An 18,137-nucleotide genomic window follows, 5' to 3' on the forward strand; every position below is an offset into this window, starting at 1 on the left:
GAGGATGGTAAGTGAAAGTACCTATTTTCATCTGCATAGGACTTAATTGTAACATGATGCTCAATACATTGCGTTTTATGATGTGAAATTCACTGGTTGTGTCCAAAATGGCACCTTCTTCCATATTTAGTGCACTACTTTTGACCAGACCCTATGGGCCCTGGTCAAAAGTAGTGCACTATAAAGTGAAGAGAATGCCATTTGGGATGCAGTGACTGACTTCAATGGCTGCGTCCTCTTCTCCCAGTTATTGTACACAGGTCGGTCACACTAGTGTGCTCTTCTCACTCAGACACCAGCAATGCCACAAGTGACATCACTCATGGTGTTGTAGCTGACCTTAATGCTACTGAGGAATTCCCTGCCAGGAGCCTTAGCCCGGCTGATGTAAAGGCTGACGGCATGGCCCGTCTTCCCTCTGCCAGAGGGGAAGAGACTAAGAAGAACAGGAAGTGGCGTTTCCTACCGAAAATGCATAAGTTTCCAAAGATCATGATTAAGGTAGGGTGCTCTGTGTTTTGAGATTACCTCTGTAAGGCAGGGCTGAAATTTACCCTACAGATTCACTACACCCCTATTGTCTCTCAGCATTAGAACAAAACTGTTGTCATTGTCTTTAGGAGGTTGAGTGAGGACGCTGTAATGCAATCCTAATACACATGGGAGAGTCCCAAATGGCACCCTATTCCCTATATAGTGCACGGCTTTTTACCAGAGCTCTCTGGGCCCTTGTCAAAAGTAGTGCCTTACGTAGCGAATAGGGTGCCTTTTAGGATGCACACTCTGTATTTTACACAGGCTCAGTTGTCCTGATGTGTTTTGTCAACAGCTGTTCAAGACAAAAGGGGAACCGAAGAGACACCCTGAACAGGATGCGCTGCCTACCAAACATCTCAGAGAGACTCATATTTCACAGGGTAAGTGATAAGCATCGATAATGTCATATTGATGTATCACCCTATGACAAGCTTGTTAAAACAGTGACAACAGATACAGGCAGACCGACGGACAGACATGCAGACAGACAGGCAGACTGACAGGCAGACGGACGGGCAGACAGACATACAGGCAGACAAAAAGACAGGCAAACAGGCAGACAGACAGACGGACAGACAGACTGACGGACAGACAGACAGACAGGCAGACAGGCATACAGACGGACAGACAGGCAGACGGACAGACAGGCAGACAGGCAGACAGACGGACAGGCAGACGGACAGACGGACAGACACAAACACACACATTCATTTTCTGATTATGAAATGTTCTCATGACAGATGCTGAGTGTGAGGTTCCAGAGGTTCCATCCACTTCCCCACCCAAGGAGGACCTGACAACCACACCGGCCCCTGCTCCCCAGGAGTCCCAGTCCCGTAAACGCCCACTCATAGTCAGGGTGTTACACGCTCTCTCCAGAGCCATCTCCAAACCATTCACAGGAGCTTCTGGGAAGAAGAATTAGCCAAATGCCTGATTTTATTAATATGATATTTTAATCAGAGCCTTTATTTAATAAAACATTACTGCATTGATTTCTGTCTATAGTAGTCTTCATGTATGTGCAAGATAACGGTAAAGTACTTCAAACCACATAGTCAAAAGTATTCATAGTGAAGTACCGTTTATGATTATTGATTGTGGAAATACACATAATACAGAAAAGTTGTTGTCACATATAAAGACAGACATAAAGGAGAACTCCGTAGACCAGTCACATTCTCAAGCCATAACTAAATCCATGAATGGATCTCCTATAAGATGACAGGAGAACATTTGTAACACTTTCTATGAAGCCTATATCTATAATGCATACACTCAAGTCATTTACATTTTACATTTTAGTCATTTAGCAGAAGCTCTTATCCAGAGCGACTTACAGTTAGTGAGTGCATACATTTTTTTTTTCATACTGTCATACACTCATAATGACTTAACTGAGTTAAGTGTTAAGTAAAGTGCAGTTATAAACACATAATGAGGGCTTATTATGTATTTCTTGCAATAAAAAAAGAAAAATGCTACTAGTTTATTAAATATTCATGACTGCTATTGCACGGCTCATGTCCACACTTCTGTACAATAGGGGGCAGTAATGCACCATAACGTTGGATGCCAACTGCCTATAAACCCCACTGAAGAAGAAAAAGCTACTCATGTAATGCATGCTGGAAAGCAGACAAAACTAATGATTTGCAAGAGATCTAAACACGATTTATAAGCTACTGAACAACAAGTCCAAGAAATCATTGCTAACCGCGTTTGCACTTTGAACAGATTTCTCGACAATAATAATGGAAGATGTGACTGGGGCTCAGCTCATTGCAGAGGCACTAAAAGCTCAGGTGAAGTGTGTGCAATATATATAAAACAGTGTTATACTGTGTAACCGTGTTGCTAATAATATATTAGTCGCTGATCATGTCCTTGGCAGTGAGAATGTAACACTATGAGTTGTGAAAGTGTGCCATAGGTCATTGCACTGGTATAGCTAACTATTAATATTGTTGTAGAAAAACATTTAGATGTTTATGTGGAATAGTATATGTTAACACCCTTGTTGATGCATGCCAATGTGTGTGTCAATGCAAAGAAAATCTAAACTACATTGTAACAATTCATATACAATTCAGTATGAAAATGTATGCACTCACTAACTGTAAATCGCTCTGGATAAGAGCGTCTGCTAAATGACTAAAAATGTTTTAAAAAAGGTAAATATACTGTATCTACATGTAACTCTCTACAGAATGTAGAATATATGTTTGGAATAGTTGGTGTTCCAGTCATTGAAGTAGCTAAGGCAGCTCAAGCCTCAGGAATCAAGTATGTGGGAATGCGCAATGAACAAGCCATAAGCCACCTTTTTATTACTAAACCAGCTCTCCCCAAATCATGTGATATTAACTACCCGTACATAGACTACAGGAGCGTGTAGTGTGTGAGGGTCAGTTTCATAGCTTTTTTGCATTGCTAATTATGTCTGCCTGTCTGTCTGACCCTTTATGTGTCTGTCTGCCTGTCTTCCTGTCTGTCCCTCTGTCTGTCTGTTCCTCTCCAGTCCAGGTGCGTGTCTGGTTGTGTCTGGACCGGGACTCATCCATGCACTTGGTGGAATGGCCAACGCTAACATGAACTGCTGGTATGCTAGAACTCCACAAACAGAAGACCCTACTACTCATGTTCAGTGGTCCTTTCAAAAGAAGGGATGCTATCCGCACACTGCAAAAAATGATCTGAGGACTCCAAACTATCTCAGATTGTCAGTTGATGTCATTGTGTGATACCTCTCTCTCTGTAGGCCTGTGATTGTTATTGGAGGCTCCTCCGATCAAAACCAAGAGACCACTGGGGCGTTTCAAGAGTTTCCACAGGTACCGATTGAACCATGATATTTATGACTTTTGAACATTAGGGGGTTGTTTCCCAGGACACAGATTAAGCCTAGTCATGGCCTAAAAAGCAAACTCAATAGAGAATCTCTGTCTGGGAAACTGGCCCTAGCAGTTTAATTGCTGAAAGAGGAAATAATTTGTTATTTGTGGTCCTCTTTCTCTGTCAGGTGGAGGCATGCAGATTGTACAGTAAGTTCTCTGCTAGGTCTAGCAGTCTGGATATGATCTCCTCAGTGGTAGAGAAGGTATACAGTCTACTCTGACTCCCTCTGTGTAGTCCTCTTCATATCATTTGGTATCACCTGCAATTGTCTTTTTTCTGACCTCTAATTTTCCAGCTTAGCAAGGTACCTTAACTGCTTCATAAGAGCACAGCACAGCCTTAATTGATCTGAATTTAAGGGTGTTTGGTATGTCTAAGGCAGCACGCACTAGCATGTATGGACGTCCAGGTGCTGTATACGTAGACATATCTGGGGACATGGTCAATGCTAAATTGGACAGGAGCAGAGCCAGGTTAGTGGCCATCACTGTCTTTCATCCATTTAAAATGTATACTAATGTGTTACTGTTGAATATGTATACCTCTGAATTCACATCACCGTAGTCATTTTTATTTTATCTTGTTATACCTTTTAACGTCTGAAGTGAACCAGAAATTAAATTACTTAGAAAATATAGCACTATATCAAAATATTCTCATCAGAGAATAGCAATAAGCCTCGATAGACCTTCATGGTTTATTTACATATGCAATAAAGTTGCTAGGTAACATGTTTAATGTTTGACCTATTATTTATTATTTCCTTTGTCAGAGAGGTGCCCTGTAGTCCACCTCCTCCTGTGAGTATGGCTGACCATATGGTGATCACAGAAGCACTGGCGGTCCTGAAAGGAGCCAAATGGACTTTACTCATCATTGGCAAAGGTAGGCATTGCTTTTTTAATAGCCAGATAATCTGGGGGAAACAGAACTAAAATCTTGCATAATTGCGTCAGATACTTGGATAAGGTCTGGGGAGATGTTAAGAGAAAGATACTAACGCCACTTGCGAACTCTCCACCCCCCTAAACGGAAACTCTCTGCAAGTTTCCGGCAAGTTTATGGGCCAAATGTCCCCTCCCGTTCTGAAATTGAAAAGATGCGAGCACCTGCGAAATCGGGATTTGTCCAAATGATTAGTGGTGAAAAATCAGCGTACCGGAACAAAGTTGTCACATCCCATTCTGTTGACAGACGCTACTTCCAGTTATGTTACGTGCGTCTGTCCAAGAGAGATCAATAGCCAGCTGAGACGCACTGTAACACATATAGCACTGTACCACGGTTCAGTTGAAAACTGGGCCACGTTCAGTCGACAAATGTTGTTGACATGATTTCTCATTCTACCTGTCTGAGAGGCACGTTCGTTCTACATGCTATATTTCTATCTGAACGTTGCACAACGTTTTGCTCAGCTGAATGCATCCCAGTTGTGAAGACCAGTCTGTTGAAATCCGTGTGGCAGTGCCCTCTGTCTGTGTCCCTCTGCAGGTGCAGCCCATTGAAGAGCAGAGGGGGCTCTGAAGGAGCTGGTGGAGGGGTGTGACCTGCCCTTCCTGCCCACCCCCATGGGTAAAGGGGTGCTGCCTGACGATCACCCCAACTGTGTTGCTGCTGCCCGCTCCAGGTCAGCCTCTCCTTCTCTCAGCTGGCATCATATTCATGTACAGACCATTGACTGTATAAGTAGGACCAAGAATTTCCCTGACCATTTGAACGGACCACGAAACTCCTGAAATCCCTATCTATAACTAGTCTCTCCTGGCCAGGTCATGTCAATGTAAACTGGTGTCAATCAAACAACTACACTACTCCTATAACTAGCCTCTTTTCATTACATTTTGTTTTGTCCCTGCTCTCCTCCTCCTCTCTTCCTATCCTCCTCCTCCTCTCTTCCTATCCTCCTCCTCCTCTCTTCCTCCTCCTCCTCCTCTTCCTATCCTCCTGGTTCTATGGTCTTGGTGGGGACTGCAGAGCTCTGCTCCAGTCTGATGTTGTGGTCCTACTTGGTGCCAGACTCAACTGGATCCTGCACTTTGGCCTTCCCCCCAGGTTTGACACCCAAGTAAAGGTCATCCAGCTAGGTCAAAGGTCACCAGTAGGGTTTCTTTTTTTTCCTTCTTTTTTTCGGATTCCAGATTTTCTGCTTATTCCGTTCTGATTTCTGGAATCTTCCAACAGGGATTTCTGGGAATTTGGGGAAAGTAACTGTAATTTTGCAACCCTAGTCACAGGTCATTTCATAGTGAACTACATTTCATTGTAACCAGGTATAAAGGTATTTGACTCAGTCTATTGGATTTAGTCTATCAATTATATAGCTTCTCTATAAGTCTTTGTGGTCTCTCCAAATAATGTCATGGCTGTCTTAGTGCTGTACAGTACATCTATATTTAAGCAATAAGGCCCGAGGGGGTGTGGTATATGGCCAATATACCACGTCTAGGGGCTGTTCTTAAGCACGATGCAACGCAGAGTGCCTCGACGATACAGCCCTTAGCCGTGGTATATTGGCCCTATACCACAAACCCCAGAGGTGCCTTATTGCTATTATAAACTGGTTACCAACGTAATTCGAACAGTCAAAATAAATTTCAAATCAAATCAAATCAAATTTTATTGGCCACATGCGCCGTAATACAACAGGTGCAGACATTACAGTGAAATGCTTACTTACAGCCCTTAACCAACAGTGCATTTATTTTAAACAAAAAAGTAAAAATAAAACAACAACAAAAAAAGTGTTGAGAAAAAAAGAGCAGAAGTAAAATAAAATAACAGTAGGGAGGCTATATATACAGGGGGGTACCGGTGCAGAGTCAATGTGCGGGGGCACCGGCTAGTTGAGGTAGTTGAAGTAATATGTACATGTGGGTAGAGTTAAAGTGACTATGCATAAATAATTAACAGAGTAGCAGCAGCGTAAAAGGATGGGGTGGGGGGGCAGTGCAAATAGTCCGGGTAGCCATGATTAGCTGTTCAGGAGTCTTAAGGCTTGGGGGTAGAAGCTGTTGAGAAGTCTTTTGGACCTAGACTTGGCACTCCGGTACCGCTTGCCGTGCGGTAGCAGAGAGAACAGTCTATGACTAGGGTGGCTGGAGTCTTTGACAATTTTGAGGGCCTTCCTCTGACACCGCCTGGTAAAGAGGTCCTGGATGGCAGGAAACTTGGCCCCAGTGATGTACTGGGCCGTACACACTACCCTCTGTAGTGCCTTGCGGTCAGAGGCCAAGCAGTTGCCATACCAGGCGGTGATGCAACCAGTCAGGATGCTCTCGATGGTGCAGCTGTATAATTTTTTGAGGATCTGAGGACCCATGCCAAATCTTTTCAATCTCCTGAGGGGGAATAGGCTTTGTCGTGCCCTCTTCACGACTGTCTTGGTGTGTTTGGACCATGATAGTTCGTTGGTGATGTGGACACCAAGGAACTTGAAGCTCTCAACCTGTTCCACTACAGCCCCGTCGATGAGAATGGGGGCGTGCTCAGTCCTCTTTTTTTTCCTGTAGTCCACAATCATCTCATTTGTCTTGGTCACGTTGAGGGAGAGGTTGTTATCCTGGCACAACACGGCCAGGTCTCTGACCTCCTCCCTCAACGTGACCCATGTTATACGGTCAGATATACCACAGCTTTCAGCCAATCAGCATTCAGGGCTCGAGTCACCCGGTTTATAAAAGGGAACGTGTGTGTGTCAGCCTTAGCATTATGTGGTGGTGCCTGGTTATTTCTGTTGTGTTTAGCTTGAGGTTTGGCCACTCCTCCAGCTGCTGTTACATGTGTCACGCACGGCGCTCTTCCTGTCGTGTCGTTGCTGGTATGTTGTAGTAACGTTCCACATACGTTATTTATGTCAAGGTCAATGTCAAGGTTGATCTGTGTGCTGAGGAGATGGGGAACAACGTGCAACCTGCTGCTGCTCTCCTGGGGGACATCAATACTATTGTCAAGCAGGTAACACAACACAGTCCTGGGGGACTGGAGATCCTGGTTTGAATCCAGGCTCTGTCGTAGCCGGCCGCGACCGGGAGACCCATGGGGCGGCGCACAATTGGACCAGCGTCGCCTAGGGTAGTGGAGGGAATGGCCGGCTCAGTTCGTAGAGCATGGTGTTTGCAACGCCAGGGTTGTGGGTTCGATTCCCACGGGGGGTATGAAAAAAAAAAGTTACGTATGCACTAACTGTAAGTCGCTCTGGATAAGAGCGTCTGCTAAATGACTTAAACATGTTAAATGTAGAGGGCCCCGTAAACAGTTCCACAAACGTCAGCATGAGTGCGCTGACTGTGGAAGCACTAATCACTGGACCAAAGCTCACTGTCAGATGCACCAGCTGTGCGTCAAGTGCTTTTCTCCGGGCCACATGAGCTTTGACTGTAGTGAGGCTGGGCAGCGACAGAACCCTGGATGTGGACAGACTGGCAGGTCTCAGGAAAACTAGAAAGCCTCCGTTCTGAGGAGGGCAATGTGGGGCATTCTTATTTTTCCTCCACTGATGATGATATCCAATCTGTTTATTCTTACTTTTGTGAGTCAGTACCCAAGAACAACACAGTCATTTTTCAGAACACAATGAGAATTAATCAGAAAGACAGTTTGTTTTACACCACTGTGCTATTACAGGATAAAGTTGAGCTGAAGGAGATGTTAGATAGTGGGTCCATGGCTACTACTCTGCGCGCAGATATTGTACCTCGGTTGAGGGAGGCAGGAGTGGTAGAGGGGAACTTTCTAGCTCCTTCAGACATTATCCTGGTGGATTGTGGTGGGAACAAACTAGCCCAGTGGGCATGTGTGACTTAAAAATTCAACTTTATGGCTTCTGTTATGTAGTCCCAGTGCTTATTGTTGATGGGCAGGTTGATGAACTCATTGTGGGAACTAATGTGTTGAAGTCTCTGATTAGACAGTGAGTTTCTATGTGCTCACGCAGGTGCCCGAGAGCTGTGGCTGCACCAAGGGCTAAGCTATTGTGTGTTGTCTCTTCGTGTACAGGTATGTCATTTATTTTGTCAGAATTATGTTGTATATCATTTTACTTGTATTGTATAGTGTGTTGTTAGGCACGGAATGTGTGCATGCAGCACCTGTTCTCTTTTGCCTGACCTTCAACTAGCAAGGTGCCCGAGAGCTGTGGCTGCACCAAGAGCTAACATATTGTGTGTTGTCTCTTCGTGTGCAGGTCGAATAAAAATTATCCAACCATCAGAATTCCAGTTGTGGCAGTGTCCTAATTACGTGACCTGCCGACTGGTCAGCTCAAGCCGACCGCCGGAGCTGTGCATGTGGATGAGGTGCACGACCTGCGCATGTGAATTTGTTGATGGCTTACCGTAAGTGAATATATACTGTAAACAGTGAAAGTGAATGTAGCATATTCATTAGATACAGGTATTCGTGCTTATTTGTATGTTTTGGATGAATTTGTTTATTGCATTAATTTTTTGGGGTATTTAAATGCACTAAATTACATTGTATTTTAGTGCTCTGTTGAGCCATGGAAGATTCTCAAATCCATAAGACGTGTTATGCTGGGGATTTTAGTGTGGGTAGAGGGAGGGGTGTCCTTCCATTTACACCAATTGTACAGTCAGCTCCTGGGAGTAGAGCGTTTGCTAGTCCTGAGTTTGCAAGCACTGGGAGGGGTAGGCTGTTTGTTCCACCTGACCAGGGTATCCCACCTCTGTCTTTTGAAGTACCATCATCCACAGTACTCGGTGATAATGGGATGCCTCCGAGTCAGCTTAGTGACCTTATTAAGCAGATTGGTTCAGAGATAGGAGAATCTATCAGAGCGAGTTTACTGCAGCCTGGGGTTTCAAGTCTTTCTCCTGCCCGTCCCCCTCACCAACCCCAGCAGTTTCCCCTGCCTGAGCAGTGTGGGTCAACCTTTATTGATGCGTCCAAGCTGAATCTGGTTGTGAAGTCAGATGTTAGTGCTCCACCTCTTTTTAGGGGTGATGGCTCAGATAAGTACTCTGTCCTGGAGTGGGAGGAGTTAATGGAAGTCTACCTAGAGAAGAGGGGTTACACTGGGTCTGGGAATGTTGGGGAGGTGATGTCTAGGCTCATGGGGAGGGCACGGGATGTGACCAAAGTCTGGAAGCGTAACAACCTTGTTGTCACAGATGTTAAGGCGGTGTTCAGTGTTTTCAAGCAACACTTTGGGGATACTGTCTGCTCAGGTATGCCATTAGCTGATTTCTATTCAATCAAACCATAAGCTAATGAGGGTCCAATAGATTTCTGGATTAGGCTTAACAAAGCTGCAGAGGCAGCCGAACAGTACCTTGTGAGTGAGGGCAGGACCTTGCCCAATCAGTGCTCAGAGTTGGCAGTCATGTTTGTACGCAACTGTCCTGATAAAGAGTTGGCCCAAGTGTTCAAGAGCAAACCCATTCGTGACTGGACAGCCAGTGAGGTACAGGATCGGTTGGATGAACTGTTAAGGGAACGTAAAGCATGTAGAACACAACTTTCACAGCAGGTTGCTGCTGTTTTTGACTGCCCTCAGGAGGGAGTGGGTCCTGTGAAAAGACCTAATGTGTCATCTTTTTCTCAATGTGGCCGTGAACCAGACCAGGTACCATCTGTATCTGAGGGTGGGACGTTAAAGAAAGTTTTGACTTTGTTAGAGAAGGCTCTGGTCAGCAATACTCAGTCTGTGAGTGGCGCAGTGGTCTAAGGCACTACATCGCAGTGCTAGCTGTGCCACTAGAGATCCTGGTTCGAATCCAGGCTCTGTCGTAGCAGGCCGCGACCGGGAGACCCATGGGGCGGCGCACAATTGGACCAGCGTCGCCTAGGGTAGTGGAGGGAATGGCCGGCTCAGTTCGTAGAGCATGGTGTTTGCAACGCCAGGGTTGTGGGTTCGATTCCCACGGGGGGTATGAAAAAAATTAATAACGTATGCACTAACTGTAAGTCGCTCTGGATAAGAGCGTCTGCTAAATGAGGGCAATGTGGGGCATTCTTATTTTTTCTCCACTGATGATGATATCCAATCTGTTTATTCTTACTTTTGTGAGTCAGTACCCAAGAACAACACAGTCATTTTTCAGAACACAATCAGAATGACAGTTTGTTTTACACCACTGTGCTAGTACAGGATAAAGTTGAGCTGAAGGGGATGTTAGATAGTGGGTCCATGGCTACTACTCTGCGCGCAGATATTGTACCTCGGTTGAGGGAGGCAGGAGTGGTAGAGGGGAACTTTCTAGCTCCTTCAGACATCATCCTGGTGGGTTGTGGTGGGAACAAACTAGCCCAGTGGGCATGTGTGACTTAAAAATTCAACTTTATGGCTTCTGTTATGTAGTCCCAGTGCTTATTGTTGATGGGCAGGTTGATGAACTCATTGTGGGAACTAATGTGTTGAAGTCTCTGATTAGACAGTTCAAATCAAATGACAGCTACTGGCGGGTGGCGGGTACACCAGGTTCCTCTAGCCAGTGTGATGTCAAATCTGGAGAGATGGAGAGGAGACTCCATCCCAGATAAAGTGGGCACCATTAAGTTGAAGATAGCAGTAACGTGCTACACCGAAGACAATGCCAACCTACAATAACTACCCACAACAGCCCACGATGCCTAACTATGACACCATAGCTAACTAGCATGCTAGCATCCAATAACACACAGTTTAGCACCAATACTTGGTTACAACAGACTACCAATAGTGTGTTAACACACTAAACAGATCATTCGCGTCCGTGTCTAGTTCCTTTCATAACGCAGCAATAATTAAAGGTTGGCTAGCTAGCATAAGTATATTGTATTTAGCTACTACAGTACAGTTAGCTGGTCGTGTTGGCTAGCTAGCAATGGCCACTGTGTTGACTTTGTTTGAAGAACGGCTAGCTAGCTAGCTTCGTGCTAGACCCGGCACCGCCGAAAAACAATGCTAACCTACAGTAACTACCCACAACAGCCCACGATGCCTAACTATGATGCCATGGCTAACTAGCATGCTAGCATCCAATAACACACAGTTTAGCACCAATACTTGGTTACAACAAACTACCAATAGTGTGTTAACACACTAAACAGATAATTCGTGTCCGTGTCTAGTTCCTTTCATAACGCAGCAAAAATTAAACGTTGGCTAGCTAGCACATTAACATTGGAAACAACTCTCCACCGTTGCTAAACGTTACCAGTAGCTTTCCGCTAGCTAGCTAGCCTCGTGCTTTCTCCGGGCTCCGCCGTAAACAATACTTACCTACAATAATTACCTACGGAAACCTACAATAACTACCTAAATAAACTACCTACAATACCTAACTACAACTACCTACCTACGATCAAATGCATGGTTTAAGCTTTACTCAACACCATATAAGAAGCCAAGCTTACCTCAAGCTTACCTCCTGCTAGAGAAAACACAACCTCTCCCGACCACAGCACAGCACAGACTGCTCTACAAAGCCATTTGTGACCATTTGTGAGGTCTGGGAAAAATGTAAGACATTTAGATTTTGGGGTGTAGTTACCCTTAAATGCAAGCGTGCACCAGGAAGAGACCTTTGTTTGGTTAAGCGGTGTTGCTGTAGAACAAATGGCCACTGGAGTGATGCAAATGATCACGGTATAATTCTGCCAGGCAGGCATAGGCTACTTTGTAGTTAACATTTACTTGCGAAGGTTTTGGGGAAAGCCATTCCTTCCCTACCAGAAGAAGGTTATCATTAGCATCATCGCTAACGGCTACACAAAGTGTAGACATACGCGCGCACCGCACACATGCACACAGACAGGGGCATTCCTGTGCCGTTTCAGAAAGTTCATGGAAATACGAATCACTGATGCATTTTGTTCATGTCTTATGATTGACTTGGGCAAATGAATGCGTTTTCTAACAAGTTGAATAGATTTAGTTGATTTCTTACTAAGTTCAATAAATGTTTGAATATTGTTGAATTTCGGTTTAATGTCTGGATTCCGTGATTCGGTCCGCTACGCCTATTTTATAGGGCCCTACTCAATGAACTTTTCATAAATCAACATAGGATATGCCCTCTTCCCCCCCCCCACAAAACTCAAATATATATATATATATATATATATTGGAAATGTAAGCAAGGGTTGAGCTTCTTCAGTTTGTGTCACAAAGTGGATACGTTTCTGTGTCCCTTTCAGAGTGAGTGACACATTGACTTTATATAGTGTACCAAGAGTTGTTCCCTCGCTTACGGCCATACCATCCTGAATACGCCTGATCTCGTCCGATCTCGGAAGCTAAGCAGCGTCGGGCCTGGTTCGTACTTGGATGGGAGACCGCCTGGGAATACCAGGTGCTGTAAGCTTTTTGTCCCAGTAGAGCGTGCTCTTGTGTCATGGAGCAACTGCCTTTTATTTATCACCCTAATAATATCATGGATTGTTATTGGACTAAATGCAGTTTGTGTGTGCTGCCCTGCCCTGATCAAATCAAATAATGGACAGTGCGTTTCCCTCAAAATATAGGCAGTACATGCAGCCTTTGTTTTTAGTCTAGGAGACAGTCAATGTCTGTAGTCCATTAGGGCACTATAAAATCCCTTCAATGTTTTGCCTGATTCTGTTAATTCCCAAGTTCCCTTTTCTCCGTTTAGATTTCCCCGTTGACCGTTTGTCCCTGTTTTGGCAGGTTTTCGCTCTCAAAAGTACACCTTTTTAATAGCAAAACAGCACAATTGGATGTTCTATGTCCACAACAATGTTTAAACCATATCAGGTGACCATTTGTGAGGTCTGGGAAAAATGTAAGACATTTAGATTTTGGGGTGTAGTTACCCTTAAATGCAAGCGTGCACCAGGAAGAGACCTTTGTTTGGTTAAGCGGTGTTGCTGTAGAACAAATGGCCACTGGAGTGATGCAAATGATCACGGTATAATTCTGCCAGGCAGGCATAGGCTACTTTGTAGTTAATATTTACTTGCGAAGGTTTTGGGGAAAGCCATTCCTTCCCTACCAGAAGAAGGTTATCATTAGCATCATCGCTAACGGCTACACAAAGTGTAGACATACGCGCGCACCGCACACATGCACACAGACAGGGGCATTCCTGTGCCGTGCCAGAAAGTTCATGTAAATACGAATCACCGATGCATTTTGTTCATGTCTTATGATTGACTTGGGCAAATGAATGCGTTTTCTAACAAGTTGAATAGATTTAGTTGATTTCTTACTAAGTTCAATAAATGTTTGAATATTGTTGAATTTCGGTTTAATGTCTGGATTCCGTGATTCGGTCCGCAACGCCTATTTTATAGGGCCCTAGTCAATGAACTTGTCATAAATCAACATAGGATATGCCCTCTTCCCCCAACAAGACTCATATATATATATATATATATATATATATATATATATATATATATATATATATATTGGAAATGTAAGCAAGGGTTGAGCTTCTTCAGTTTGTGTCACAAAGTGGATACGTTTCTGTGTCCCTTTCAGAGTGAGTGACACATTGACTTTATATAGTGTACCAAGAGTTGTTCCCTCGCTTACGGCCATACCATCCTGAATACGCCTGATCTCGTCCGATCTCAGAAGCTAAGCAGCGTCGGGCCTGGTTAGTACTTGGATGGGAGACCGCCTGGGAGTACCAGGTGCTGTAAGCTTTTTGTCCCAGTAGAGCGTGCTCTTGTGTCATGGAGCAACTGCCTTTTATTTATCACCCTAATAATATCATGGATTGTTATTGGACTAAATGCAGTTTGTGTGTGCTGCCCTGCCCTGATCAAATCAAATAATGGACAGTGCGTTTCCCTCAAAATATAGGCAGTACATGCAGCCTTTGTTTTTAGTCTAGGAGACAGTCAATGTCTGTAGTCCATTAGGGCACTATAAAATCCCTTCAATGTTTTGCCTGATTCTGTTAATTCCCAAGTTCCCTTTTCTCCGTTTAGATTTCCCCGTTGACCGTTTGTCCCTGTTTTGGCAGGTTTTCGCTCTCAAAAGTACACCTTTTTAATAGCAAAACAGCACAATTGGATGTTCTATGTCCACAACAATGTTTAAACCATATCAGGTGACCATTTGTGAGGTCTGGGAAAAATGTAAGACATTTAGATTTTGGGGTGTAGTTACCCTTAAATGCAAGCGTGCACCAGGAAGAGACCTTTGTTTGGTTAAGCGGTGTTGCTGTAGAACAAATGGCCACTGGAGTGATGCAAATGATCACGGTATAATTCTGCCAGGCAGGCATAGGCTACTTTGTAGTTAATATTTACTTGCGAAGGTTTTGGGGAAAGCCATTCCTTCCCTACCAGAAGAAGGTTATCATTAGCATCATCGCTAACGGCTACACAAAGTGTAGACATACGCGCGCACCGCACACATGCACACAGACAGGGGCATTCCTGTGCCGTGCCAGAAAGTTCATGTAAATACGAATCACCGATGCATTTTGTTCATGTCTTATGATTGACTTGGGCAAATGAATGCGTTTTCTAACAAGTTGAATAGATTTAGTTGATTTCTTACTAAGTTCAATAAATGTTTGAATATTGTTGAATTTCGGTTTAATGTCTGGATTCCGTGATTCGGTCCGCAACGCCTATTTTATAGGGCCCTAGTCAATGAACTTGTCATAAATCAACATAGGATATGCCCTCTTCCCCCAACAAGACTCATATATATATATATATATATATATATATATATATATATATATTGGAAATGTAAGCAAGGGTTGAGCTTCTTCAGTTTGTGTCACAAAGTGGATACGTTTCTGTGTCCCTTTCAGAGTGAGTGACACATTGACTTTATATAGTGTACCAAGAGTTGTTCCCTCGCTTACGGCCATACCATCCTGAATACGCCTGATCTCGTCCGATCTCAGAAGCTAAGCAGCGTCGGGCCTGGTTAGTACTTGGATGGGAGACCGCCTGGGAGTACCAGGTGCTGTAAGCTTTTTGTCCCAGTAGAGCGTGCTCTTGTGTCATGGAGCAACTGCCTTTTATTTATCACCCTAATAATATCATGGATTGTTATTGGACTAAATGCAGTTTGTGTGTGCTGCCCTGCCCTGATCAAATCAAATAATGGACAGTGCGTTTCCCTCAAAATATAGGCAGTACATGCAGCCTTTGTTTTTAGTCTAGGAGACAGTCAATGTCTGTAGTCCATTAGGGCACTAAAAAATCCCTTCAATGTTTTGCCTGATTCCGTTAATTCCCAAGTTCCCTTTTCTCCGTTTAGATTTCCCCGTTGACCGTTTGTCCCTGTTTTGGCAGGTTTTCGCTCTCAAAAGTACACCTTTTTAATAGCAAAACAGCACAATTGGATGTTCTATGTCCACAACAATGTTTAAACCCTATCAGGTGACCATTTGTGAGGTCTGGGAAAAATGTAAGACATTTAGATTTTGGGGTGTAGTTACCCTTAAATGCAAGCGTGCACCAGGAAGAGACCTTTGTTTGGTTAAGCGGTGTTGCTGTAGAACAAATGGCCACTGGAGTGATGCAAATGATCACGGTATAATTCTGCCAGGCAGGCATAGGCTACTTTGTAGTTAACATTTACTTGCGAAGGTTTTGGGGTAAGCCATTCCTTCCCTACCAGAAGAAGGTTATCATTAGCATCATCACTAACGGCTACACAAAGTGTAGACATACGCGCGCACCGCACACATGCACACAGACAGGGGCATTCCTGTGCCGTGCCAGAAAGTTCATGGAAATACGAATCACTGATGCATTTTGTTCATGTCTTATGATTGACTTGGGCAAATGAATGCTTTTCTAACAAGTTGAATAGATTTAGTTGATTTCTTACTAAGTTCAATAAATGTTTGAATATTGTTGAATTTCGGTTTAATGTCTGGATTCCGTGATTCGGTCCGCTACGCCTATTTTATAGGGCCCTAGTCAATGAACTTGTCATAAATCAACATAGGATATGCCCTCCCCCCCCCCCCCCCAACAAGACTCAAATATATATCTATATATTGGAAATGTAAGCAAGGGTTGAGCTTCTTCAGTTTGTGTCACAAAGTGGATACGTTTCTGTGTCCCTTTCAGAGTGAGTGACACATTGACTTTATATAGTGTACCAAGAGTTGTTCCCTCGCTTACGGCCATACCAGTCTGAATACGCCCGATCTCGTCTGATCTCGGAAGCTAAGCAGGGTCGGGCCTGGTTAGTACTTGGATGGTAGACCTCCTGGGAATACCAGGTGCTGTAAGCTTTTTGTCCCAGTAGAGCGTGCTCTTGTGTCATGGAGCAACTGCCTTTTATTTATCACCCTAATAATATCATGGATTGTTATTGGACTAAATGCAGTTTGTGTGTGCTGCCCTGCCCTGATCAAATCAAATAATGGACAGTGCGTTTCCCTCAAAATATAGGCAGTACATGCAGCCTTTGTTTTTAGTCTAGGAGACAGTCAATGTCTGTAGTCCATTAGGGCACTATAAAATCCCTTCAATGTTTTGCCTGATTCCGTTAATTCCCAAGTTCCCTTTTCTCCGTTTAGATTTCCCCGTTGACCGTTTGTCCCTGTTTTGGCAGGTTTTCGCTCTCAAAAGTACACCTTTTTAATAGCAAAACAGCACAATTGGATGTTCTATGTCCACAACAATGTTTAAACCCTATCAGGTGACCATTTGTGAGGTCTGGGAAAAATGTAAGACATTTAGATTTTGGGGTGTAGTTACCCTTAAATGCAAGCGTGCACCAGGAAGAGACCTTTGTTTGGTTAAGCGGTGTTGCTGTAGAACAAATGGCCACTGGAGTGATGCAAATGATCACGGTATAATTCTGCCAGGCAGGCATAGGCTACTTTGTAGTTAACATTTACTTGCGAAGGTTTTGGGGAAAGCCAATCCTTCCCTACCAGAAGAAGGTTATCATTAGCATCATCGCTAACGGCTACACAAAGTGTAGACATACGCGCGCACCGCACACATGCACACAGACAGGGGCATTCCTGTGCCGTGCCAGAAAGTTCATGGAAATACGAATCACTGATGCATTTTGTTCATGTCTTATGATTGACTTGGGCAAATGAATGCTTTTCTAACAAGTTGAATAGATTTAGTTGATTTCTTACTAAGTTCAATAAATGTTTGAATATTGTTGAATTTCGGTTTAATGTCTGGATTCCGTGATTCGGTCCGCAACGCCTATTTTATAGGGCCCTAGTCAATGAACTTGTCATAAATTAACATAGGATATGCCCTCTCCCCCCCCCCCCCCCAACAAGACTCAAATATATATCTATATATTGGAAATGTAAGCAAGGGTTGAGCTTCTTCAGTTTGTCACAAAGTGGATACGTTTCTGTGTCCCTTTCAGAGTGAGTGACACATTGACTTTATATAGTGTACCAAGAGTTGTTCCCTCGCTTACAGCCATACCAGCCTGAATACGCCCGATCTCGTCTGATCTCGGAAGCTAAGCAGGGTCGGGCCTGGTTAGTACTTGGATGGTAGACCTCCTGGTAATACCAGGTGCTGTAAGCTTTTTGTCCCAGTAGAGCGTGCTCTTGTGTCATGGAGCAACTGCCTTTTATTTATCACCCTAATAATATCATGGATTGTTATTGGACTAAATGCAGTTTGTGTGTGCTGCCCTGCCCTGATCAAATCAAATAATGGGCAGTGCGTTTCCCTCAAAATATAGGCAGTACATGCAGCCTTTGTTTTTAGTCTAGGAGACAGTCAATGTCTGTAGTCCATTAGGGCACTATAAAATCCCTTCAATGTTT

The 18,137-nt window shown here is 43.9% G+C and overlaps 1 pseudogene across 1 annotated transcript; it reads left to right on the forward strand.

Moving 5' to 3' along the window:
- Positions 1 to 2,291: 2,291 nt before the first annotated feature.
- On the forward strand, positions 2,292 to 7,431 carry LOC311118630 (2-hydroxyacyl-CoA lyase 1-like; annotated as a pseudogene). Its single transcript has 10 exons — positions 2,292 to 2,342; positions 2,747 to 2,845; positions 3,066 to 3,139; positions 3,299 to 3,371; positions 3,560 to 3,637; positions 3,814 to 3,908; positions 4,208 to 4,320; positions 4,927 to 5,062; positions 5,410 to 5,515; positions 7,306 to 7,431. The product of its transcript is annotated as a 2-hydroxyacyl-CoA lyase 1-like (transcript).
- The last annotated feature ends 10,706 nt before the right edge of the window (positions 7,432 to 18,137 follow it).

This window comes from Coregonus lavaretus (assembly GCF_964263955.1).
Source record: "Coregonus lavaretus genome assembly, contig: HAP1_SCAFFOLD_305, whole genome shotgun sequence".
Taxonomy (NCBI): Eukaryota; Metazoa; Chordata; class Actinopteri; order Salmoniformes; family Salmonidae; genus Coregonus; species Coregonus lavaretus.